Below are 10,560 nucleotides of genomic sequence, written 5' to 3'. Positions count from 1 at the left end.
GAATCTCCTTCCTTAGAGATTTTCAAGGTCAGGCTTGACAAAACCCTGGCTGGGATGATTTATCTGGAGATTGGCCCTGCTTTGAGCAGGGGGTTGGACTAGATACCTCCTGAGGTCCCTTACGATCCTGATATTCTGTAATAGGATGATAACACTTACCTACCTTGCAGGAGTGTCATGAGGCTTGCTGATTAATGAACCACTTGCAAAGCAAAGGTTCTGCAGCAGTGCAAAGCACTAAGATTGCTTTTGCTGAGCATAAAAAGAATCCTCGGGGTGGTAGGTGCTTTACCTCATCAGTGCCAGCAGAGGGTACCCTGGCACCAGAATCATCTCCATGGAATATGACAGAAAGGACCAGTCCCATGTCATTATGCTGGTGTCAGGCACGTTCTCATATTGGGTCACAAATGGTAAAAAAGAGAGAATTTTATCCCAAATCATTTTACTGATCAAATGCTTTCTCTGTCTCTCCCCATTCATCATGTTACCAAGACACTGATGGCGAGATACCACAGTGATGGACAGCTGGAAATGCAGACAGATAGATAGGTCTGGTTGGGGAATGAATTTTTTCACCTGCAAAAAATAACAAAAATGAACATTGGCATCCCAAATTTTCTCAGAAATGTGAAAAACAAGAAGTTTCGGTTACTGAAAACCCTCTTTTTTGCTTTTGCTTTTTGCGTGTTCAGTTTTTCGACAAAAAGCTGAATGCTTTTGACAATGACCGATTGTTTTGCACCTTCTTCTCAAGCATGCGGTGCTGGCAGAGAGGAGGGGGCTAGAGGGACCAGGGGTCTGGCTCATTGTCTTTGAGGCAAGAATTTACTCCAGGAGAAGGGCCAGATTCTGCTCGCAGTTACGCAGGTGTAAATCCAGAATGACTCCACTGGCTTGACTAGAGGTTCCCTGGGTTCACACAGGGGTAACTGTAACAGGATCTTGCCCATACACTTGAGATTGAACTAAATGATTGGTCAGACCGCAGCCATTCCAGCCCTCCATCCCCGAAGCTGAACTCACCTCCCCAGATGCATTTCCCATTCTCCTTTTCCTCTACTGCTTTCATTTTGGGGGGCAGCTAGATCCTGATAGAAGCAGAGTTCCTGAAATAAAGGACGTTGCAGCTACTCAGGTCTTCTCTCCCCTGGGTCCTTTCTATCTGGTTCTGCAGTGGCATTTTCTTCATTCTCTTTTCCTTCCCTGGCTGCACTACCACGTCCCTGGCCCCGTTCCCTTCACATACATCACCCTGCTTCCTATTAACATCCCCTCCCTTCCTATGCCCACTCTGTCACTGCCCTTACCGCCGATCTCACCAACTCCCTAGTTCCATATGCTGGTGCCAGACACCACTGATCCCCAACCTTCCATCCTGTCCCAAACCCCCTCTTGCTCTCTGGGTAGCCAGAAAGGGGAGCATCGCCCCGTTGCCTTTGGAACAACAGTTATTAAAGAGTCGAGACTTGGTGAGCAACAACAACTGAGTTTATTAAAAATTAAGAGATGAACTCAACTGGGCTTAACCGAGCTTGCTGGTGCCTACGGGCAGCTCCCGTTTCCCGGCGTATCCAGCAGCAATCCCTAACGCAAGCCACTTTGCTGTCTCCTCCGCCTTGTTTGCAGCTTCTTTTACAGGCCTCCAGGCTGGACACATGTAAAAGCAGCGGGAAACCAGGAGGAACCAGCACCCTGTGGCTAGCCAGCTGTCCCCGAGCTCCACAGGCCCTAGTTTGAGACCTTTTACATTACATCATCAGAACAAACTCTCATTGGATGAGCAGGATGCAGCTTCCAGCAGCTTAACCCTTTTGTGGGTGTCCATATCCGATAAGCCCTGTGAGCACCATTACAATAGCATTATCTGCTGCCATGGTTGGAAAACCAAATGTGATGGCCTGCACTATGAGTCATCAGGAGGGGTTGAACTGGGCCCTTCAGCTCCTAAAACTCAGCCTCTTCCACTTGAGCTAAAACTGGGGTTCGCAAAGTTCTGTCCTGGTGACCCCTTTCACACAGCAAGCCTCTGAGTGTGACTTCCCCCTTATAAATTTAAAACACTTTTAAATATATTTAACACCATTATAAATGCTGGAGGTGAAGCAGGGTTGGGGTGGAGGCTGTAATAACCTCATGACCCCCTGAGGGGTCCCGACTCCCAGTTTGAGAACCCCTGAGCTAAAAGAGTAATGTCATTAACCAGTAGCAGCAGTAGGCTTTTAACCTTTAGGAGTACATCTACACTAGGGTTTCTCAACCTTTTTGATACCAGAGACAAGCTTGCTGCCTTCCGAAACTGCATCAGGGCAATCTCAGGGACTGGTGCTGGTCCACGGACCGGTCGTTGAGACTCCACTCAACTCAGGGTAGCAAACCTCTGAGCTAAAAATAGCTATGTAGGGTCTGGGGTGGGCTTCAGAGCCAGAGCTGCACCTTCTACATAGCTATTTTTGGTGCGGTAGCATGAGCCCGAGTGTGTCAGTTTGGGATCTGAGACTCATTGCTGGGGGCTGGGCAGATGTACCCTAAGCGGCCGGTCCCATGTTTTTGGCGATATATTTATTGTATTTTCAGTTCTATACCTACACACATTTTGAAGTGAGACAGACATTACAACCGCCCCCCCTCACTCTCTCTCTCACACACACACACACACCCCTTCTGTGTGTGAAGCCCCTCCTTCTGAGTTTACACTCTCTCACACACACCACACACCCCCTTCTGAGTTTACACACTCCCACTAGGGTGACCAGACAGCAAGTATGAAAAATCGGGACAGGGGTAGGAGGTAATAGGAATCTATATAAGAAAAAGACCCCAAAATCGGGACTGTCCCTATAAAATCAGGATGTCTGGTCACCCTAACTCACACACTCCTTCTGTGTCTATACACACACACACCTCTTCTGTGTGTGAAGCACTGAAGCAGACTTTTGATTGTCCTTTGGTTAGCAACTCCCTGCACCTCTTGTTTATTGAATCGCATTGTGTGCAGTCTCCTGGCAGGGAAGAGGTTAAGCACCATTGGGTAAGTTAAGGCAAGTCATGGGATCCAGGTGAAAATCCAGCTGCTTTCTCCTCACTGTCATAGCATTGGCTCTCCCTGCAGCTTTCCCTTCTCCCTCTCGTCTCAACACATGTGCTGACAGAGACCAAACTGGAAGGTAGAGACTAGTGGAGCGGTGCCAGCTGGGTTATAACGCTTCATTCTTTGAGGACTGAATCAGCACTTGCTTAATGCCGCTAAAGAATGTACCATAAAGTGGGGGAGGGAATCCAACCAAATCAAAACAAAATCGCTCGCGCTTGGGCCAAAACTTATGAACTTTCTTCGCAAAATGGGCTTTTTTTCATGTCTCCAGGGGCTTAAGCAGCAAGCAGAGCCCCAAATGACTTCCAAAGAGGAAGTCTGAAGGAAATCCTTAACCCCTGAAGGCAAGTGCACTCCTGCCCTGGCACTGGATTAGAGATCTGTGCTGATTGCCACTCTCAGGCAGCCAGATGAATGGCTGGAGCAGACTGTGTGGCTGAATCATTTCTGTGTCGAGAGTGTCTGGTTCAGGAAATACTGAAAGCCAAGATAGGGACTTGGCCAGACGTAAGAACATAACGTGAGAACATAAGAACGGCCATACTGTGTCCATCCAGCCCAGGATCCTGTCTGCTGACAGTGGCCAATGCCAGGTTCGCTCCCTCTGGGACACCTAACAGGTAATGATCAAGTGATCTCTCTCCTTCCATCCATCTCCACCCTCTGGCAAACAGAGGCTAGAGACACCATTCCTTACCCATCCCGGCTAATAGCCATTAATAGATTTAACCTCCATGAATTTATCTAGTTCTCTTTTAAACTCTGTTATTCTAGCCTTCATAACCTCCTCAGGCAAGGAGTTCCACAGGTTGACTGTGCGCTGTGTGAAGAAGAACTTCCTTCTATTTGTTATAAACCTACTGCCCATTAAACAGCGAGGTCATCCTAGAGAAATGAAGGGTTTGACCCTGCAAATCTTGACTCGAGCACACAGCCCCCTCTGAAGTTAATAGGAATAGCTGGTGGGAAAAGGTTTTGCAGGATCAGGCCTTAAGTGTTTAGATGGGCCTGGAGATTGTTGGCCCAGATCCTTGAAGATATTCAGGTTCTTAACTCCCCTGGGAGGATCTGGGCCTTACTCTGTAGATCAAGGCTTACCAGGCAAAGTTCCAGCTGTTACTTCAGTAACTATTGGACTAAAACCAGACACATGTCCATTATGGGCAGATGTTTATGTTCACTGCTTTAAATGCGTTGCTTGTATTTAATGCTCTTTGGTGCATCACCTGGATGATATTAAATGTATCTGCGTATGCCGGTTTACTTGCATTGTTCCAACTGATCTGTATTATGGTTTCATCGTGTCAGGTGATCTGATGACTAACAAGATCCACCCCACCATGGAACCAGGAAGCCGTGAAAGCTCCGGCAGCAGCAGGAGCGCTATGAGCAAATGATCTTTACCCCCTTTCATTGTGCTTGTTTTAAATAATGTGGAAAGAGCACTTGGGTGTGGGCCAATTCAATTCGGTTCCTTTGCAATTCAGGCTAAGCCTCTTACAAAACAGTTTGTTCAGCCTTTTTCCTCACACACTGGAACTGGGGGGCTCTCTGGGATTCTGGGGAGCCTAGGCCCTGAGAGCCCATGCTACATCCATGGCTTCCAGACCCCTGGCCCTTCTGTCATGGTTCGTTCCTGGGGAAGTCAGTGTTTGTTCATTCAGATCAGTGAAAAAATCTCCATGTTCCCTCTCGAGAGATGTGTGCACCTGCTGGAAGCTATAGCACTTGCTGTATTATAGAGGGGCTCCGAGTACACGCTTGGCTGTGGGCAGGAGAAGGGATGACAGTTGGTGATGTCACGGAGTAGGGCATGGGCAGTCATGCGTATTGGTCAGAGCTGAAGTCAGCAGCCAGAACACCACTGAGGATCAGAACCAGAGTCAGGAAGCAAGTGAGGCTAGGAACACGGCCTCAGAACAATCACAAGGCCAGGAATAAGTAGCCAGTGCCTTCTGCTGCTGTTGTGTTTAAATGCAGCCCTGTAGGCTCCTTGCAGCCTATAGGGTGGGATGGCCAATCAGGTGACGCTATAGCAGCCCAGCTGGGCTCATTAACTGGCCCGAGAGCTGAGCTGGGTAGTCCCAGGCTCAAGTGAAGGAGTGTAGGCTCAGAGTTCCTGATAGATGTAATGCTGGCCACACATCCTTTTTTAGCTACCAATAATAAAGAAGGTCTGTGTTACTAGGCACTGGCCTCAGCTTTTGGGACCTGCTGCTGCATGTGCACTCTGTGATTGTGTTCCACGTATTTCAGCATCTGTGAATTCTGCCTTTTGGGGCCAGGGCCCAGACTGACCCTATGTCTGCATAGCTGGCAAATAGCCTGGGTACTGTTCCCAGGAGGATCAACTCTGACATGCTGTCAGACACAGGGAGAAGTCTGGTTAATGTGTTCTGCGGGTGGGGATTGGAGGATTATTGCTGGTGATAGTTGCAGCTGAGAGAAATGCCAGCAGGGAGCTCTGTCTTTCCCTCAGGTGTTCCCTCCAAACCCATGTCCAGCAGACAGGGCCGGTGCAACCATTTAGGCGGACTAGGCAGTTGCCTAAGGCGCCAAGATTTGGGGGCGCCAAAAAGCGCTCCCAATTTTTTTTTTAAATGGTCGAGTAGCCCTGCTGCTAGGACAGACAGGGAGTCTGAGCTGCCGGCAGCAGCCAGCAGCCCAGGGTGTCCCCTGGGTCAGGGCGCCGCCGCGGCAGCCGGCAGCCCAGGGGGTCCCCTGGGTCAGGGTGCCGCCGGAGGGGGTGGCAGGCAGCTCCCGTGGAGCTGCCGCAGTGGTGCCTGCGGGCGGTCTGCTGGTCCGTTGCTGGATGGAGCTGCTGCAGTCGTGCCTGTGGACGGTTGGCTGCTCGCGCGGCTCCGGTGGACCGCCCGCAGGCACACCGGACCCTCCACAGGCACCACTGCGGCAGCTCCACCGGAGCCTCGGGACCAGCACCGGGCGGCGAAATTGCCGTCCACCTAGGGCGCTCAAAACCCTAGCGCCGGTCCTGCCAGCAGAAATGGAGGCAGTGACCTCCAACCCCCGTTCCCAAATAGCAGGGAGCAGTGGTTAACAACCACTTTCTTCCTAGAACTGAAATTGTAGAGGGAAGTGTTAGAGGAAGCTAATGGTCTCTGGGCATTCGCCTGCTTGGGCCAGCTTCCAGATAGAAGCGAAGCAACCTTGTGTAGATGGAGCTGTGCTAAACTCCGCCTCCTCCTCATCGCTTATATCACCACCTTCTTCACCCTGACTGTGCCCTGGGATAGGTACAACCATGCTCCAGAGGAGCTGACTGCCTAGGGCCAGGTGGATTCTGCTGGCTCCTCCTCATGGCAACCTGGTTCCTCTCCCTTCACTTCCTGGGGTTTTTCAAAGGCTCATAACTTGGCCCAGCCTGGGTGGATTTTCACAGGGATGACAAAAGGCATCTCCCTGACTCAAAGGGCACTTCCTTGCCGTATTCCAAGTCCCTCCTCCAAAACATGCCAGAGCTTCTCAAAGAAAAGGTCACCAGCATTTTTTAACAATGTATTTTTCCCAAGCCTCGTTCTCAGAAACAGCTGAACTGTTTTGGCTGAAATTTTCCAAAGCAATTCGGTCTAAGGCGGACACATGGCATGGACAATTTCAGCCCCGATGGGTAAAGCTTGGTGAAGTGATAAACAGAAAAGAGGGACTTCTGCTGGAAAGTATCAGCCAGCCTTAATAACAGGCTATCTTTGCCTAGATTTATAGTTCTAAATCAATAGCATATAGGCTGCCTATTTGGTCTTGCTCAAATCTTGGTCTGAAATCTCTCCCCTGCAGGAAATTGCACCTGGTATTTCAGTGTGTGGCAGGGCCTCCATCTGCATGTAAATGTTTTCTTCCTTTTCGTAATTTCCTCACGGCCTCTCCACTTTTGATTGCCTGGCTCCAGAGTGGAGTTTTTAGCTCTGTGTATCATGGCTATTTACATGCTGGAAGCCCAAGGCAGTTTGTGGTGCATGGCTGGAGTGTGAGTACACAGTGGCTCAGGCTATGAATAGATGTTGCTGTAATAGGTGACTTTTATTTTTTTTTCTATAGCCTGTTTATTAGGAGCTATTTATTTTTTGTTTTGGTTGGGTGGCGTATCTGAGTCTTAACTATGCCCCAGTTTCACAAAACTCTGGTCTAATTAAAATCAAAAGTGTCTTAAGCCAAGAATTTAGTGAGTATTAGGAAGGTCCTTCAGCCTTAGAGCTATTTCTTAGAGGCAGTATGTCCTAGTGGGCAGTGCACTGCGTCACAGGAGACTTGGGATCTAGTCCCATTCTGCTGAGTGCCTGTAAGCCAGTCATTTCCCCTGCCTGTGCCACAGGCTTTAAGTGGTGGGGTAGACACAGCAAGTTCTTCCAAAATAAGTGTGTAAGGTCCCAATCCTGAAATGGGCTCTGTGTATGTTGAGTCCAATTGACTCCAATAGGTCTCTGCATAGATTCATAGACTCTAGAACTGGAAGGGACCTCGAGAGGTCATCGAGTCCAGTCCTCTGCCATCATGGCAGGACCAAATACTGTCTAGACCATCCCTGATAGACATTTATCTAACCTACTCTTAAATATCTCCAGAGATGGAGATTCCACAACCTCCCTAGGCAATTTATTCCAGTGTTTAACTACCCTGACAGTTAGGAACTTTTTCCTAATGTCCAACCTAAATCTCCCTTGCTGCAGTTTAAGCCCATTGCTTCTTGTTCTATCATTAGAGGCTAAGGTGAACAAGTTTTCTCCCTCCTCCTGATGACACCCTTTTAGATACCTGAAAACTGCTATCATGTCCCCTCTCAGTCTTCTCTTTTCCAAACTAAACAAACCCAATTCTTTCAGCCTTCCTTCATAGGTCATGTTCTCAAGACCTTTAATCATTCTTGTTGCTCTTCTCTGGACCCTCTCCAATTTCTCCACATCTTTCTTGAAATGCGGTGCCCAGAACTGGACACAATACTCCAGTTGAGGCCTAACCAGCGCAGAGTAGAGCGGAAGAATGACTTCTCGTGTCTTGTTTACAACACACCTGTTAATGCATCCCAGAATCACGTTTGCTTTTTTTGCAACAGTATCACACTGTTGACTCATATTTAGCTTGTGGTCCACTATGACCCCTAGATCCCTTTCTGCCATACTCCTTCCTAGACAGTCTCTTCCCATTCTGTATGTGTGAAACTGATTGTTCCTTCCTAAGTGGAGCACTTTGCATTTGTCTTTATTAAACTTCATCCTGTTTACCTCAGACCATTTCTCCAATTTGTCTAGATCATTTTGAATTTCGACCCAGGCTCTGCCTATTCAAATCTCATTGGAGAATCAGGGCCTGTGTTAGCTTGTCTAGGCAGTGGGCTAGATTTATCCCCTTGAGGGGACGGTGTCTGTGGAAGGGGAGGGAAGAGATCCCTGATGCTCCCAAACACTGAGGTATCCAAAATCACTGGTACTTTTAAGGATGTTGGCCCCCTTTGGCCAATATAGCTAGCACTCCCCTCTTGCACCAGGCAATGCGCAGTTCAAAGCTGCTACAGTGGTTTTAATTATTAGTGTGTACGCGTGATGGAGGCCTCTCCAGGGGCTCTTGATGAAGGAGACCCAGGCTAACTGTCCTCTGCAAGCAGCCTTACTTGCGGGTAACAGACACTGAAGGTGGAAGTTAGCATTCTCATCCTGACTTGGGTTCTGCAGCTGACAATGAAGGAGGAAGGATCTCTGCCTCTAGGCATCCGTTAGGTGGTGCCAGAACAGCTTTAATTCCCAGCTCTTTCCTAGCCCCAAGTCACTGGCTGACTCAGAGAGCCCAGCCCATGCTGAGCCGGTAGTAGTCACTCCAGAGACAGGTAATGCCCATACCTGTAGGTTCTCTGCTCCTCCTGCAAATGTCTGACTAACTTCCAGACTCTGCCGTGTCCCTGAACTGCCAGAGCTGGGAGGAAGAGACAGGACATCAGAGAAACCAAACCAGTATTGTACGCAGGAGTGAAGTCAGCTTTGTCTGCAGTACCAGAGGGCTCGCTTCTTCGAAGGGCAAGCGGAGGACTTGAAAGGAACCAAGTAAGCTTTTTACGGTCTGTCTTCCCATGTGGAGGGGATTTGTGGCACTGAGCTTGGCTGAGCGTGTTGTGTGGTCGATAGGATATTGGTGAAATCTGGGTTGAGGTGGTTTGGCTGGTGTATCAAAGGATCAGAGCAAGGGAACCTCCTGTGGGAAGTTTGTTCCTCTTCTGATTCCCCAGCTGATTTTTTTCTACAGTTAAGGGCTTGTCTTCATTAGGAAATTGTGTCGCTTTGACTAGACTGGGTCCAACTGCCCTATCTGGATGTAGTTATATCAGTAAAATAATAATGCCTACCCTTCCTGTAGCACATGCCATCAGTGCATGCCAAAGTGCTTCACAGAGGAGGTCAGGATCCCTACTTCCATTTTACAGACTGGGAAAACTGTGGCACAGAGCGGGGAAGTGATTTGCCCAAGGTCACTCAGGAGGTTAATGGCAGAGCTGGAATAGAACCCAGGTCTCCAGTCTAGTGCGCTATCCACTAGTCCTCACTCCTCTTCCCATGTAGAAAGGGGATAAGCTATACCCGTAGTTAGTCACCATTATATTAGTGCTTGCGCTGATATAAGTAGCTTGGTAAAAAACCAAATCCCCCCATTCACTGATACTGTTATATATATATAAAAAGATTTTGAGCGTAGCCCAGGCCATATTATGCCCCACTCCTGTGGCTGTAGCTGGGCTTTTAGGTCACTGCTGCTCCTTAGGTGTGTAGGAGGTTCCTCTTCAGCTCTTTGATGCATTTTTCCCTCCTAGGCGGGTGCTAAGTCCCTTTTGCAGCGCTCTCCGGCCCTGCCGCTCCAGGGAGAGGAAGACGTTTCCCTGGCTATTCTGCTGCCAAATTATTGTGGTGAGAGGCTCCCATTGACTAGGACAATTGGTTGTAGATGGCTCTGTTTACTTGCAAACCTTCCTGGGTGCGTGCGGGCCAGCCCTGGGAGAATGAAGGCTGAGATCTCACAGGACATGTGACCATGTCACAGGGTACTGGAAGCTGGTACCTTTTCATTTAGTAGGAGCGGTTGGGGACCCAGAGAGACAACAGATTCCCGCCTTCTGCAAAAGCTATAAAAGGAGGTGGAACAGAAAAAAGGTGGTTGCAGTCATGAGAACGCTCCTGCTTTCCACCTAAGATGTCTGCTAGAACTAACGAGAATTGTTCCAAGTGAAAAGATTGGGCTCAGACGAGGAAGGAGTCTAGTCTGTGAAAGCAGCTTATTGGAACATCTCTAAGAGTGAGATATTAGGCTTAGACTTGCGTGTTTTGTTTTATTTTGCTTGGTAACTTACTTTGTTCTGTCTAGTATCAGAGGGGTAGCTGTGTTAGTCTGGATCTGTAAAAGCAGCAGAGAATCCTGTGGCACCTTATAGACTAACAGACGTTTTGGAGCGTGAGCTTTCGTGGGTGAAT

At 48.7% G+C, this 10,560-nt stretch overlaps 1 protein-coding gene across 1 annotated transcript in view; it reads left to right on the top strand.

Moving 5' to 3' along the window:
• The first annotated feature begins 3,394 nt into the window (after nt 1-3,394).
• The window catches only part of ARHGEF10L (Rho guanine nucleotide exchange factor 10 like), a 182,730-nt gene continuing 175,564 nt past the window's right edge, over nt 3,395-10,560 (top strand). Inside the window, exon 1 of the mRNA XM_075060365.1 lies at nt 3,395-3,714. The gene's annotated coding sequence lies outside the window, so the exon portion shown is untranslated. The remainder of the gene's footprint in view (nt 3,715-10,560) is intronic.

Source organism: Chelonoidis abingdonii, chromosome 23, assembly GCF_003597395.2.
Source record: "Chelonoidis abingdonii isolate Lonesome George chromosome 23, CheloAbing_2.0, whole genome shotgun sequence".
Taxonomy (NCBI): domain Eukaryota; kingdom Metazoa; phylum Chordata; order Testudines; family Testudinidae; genus Chelonoidis; species Chelonoidis abingdonii.
Note: the sequence above shows the minus strand (reverse complement) of the source record. Positions and strands in the feature narration are given on the sequence as shown.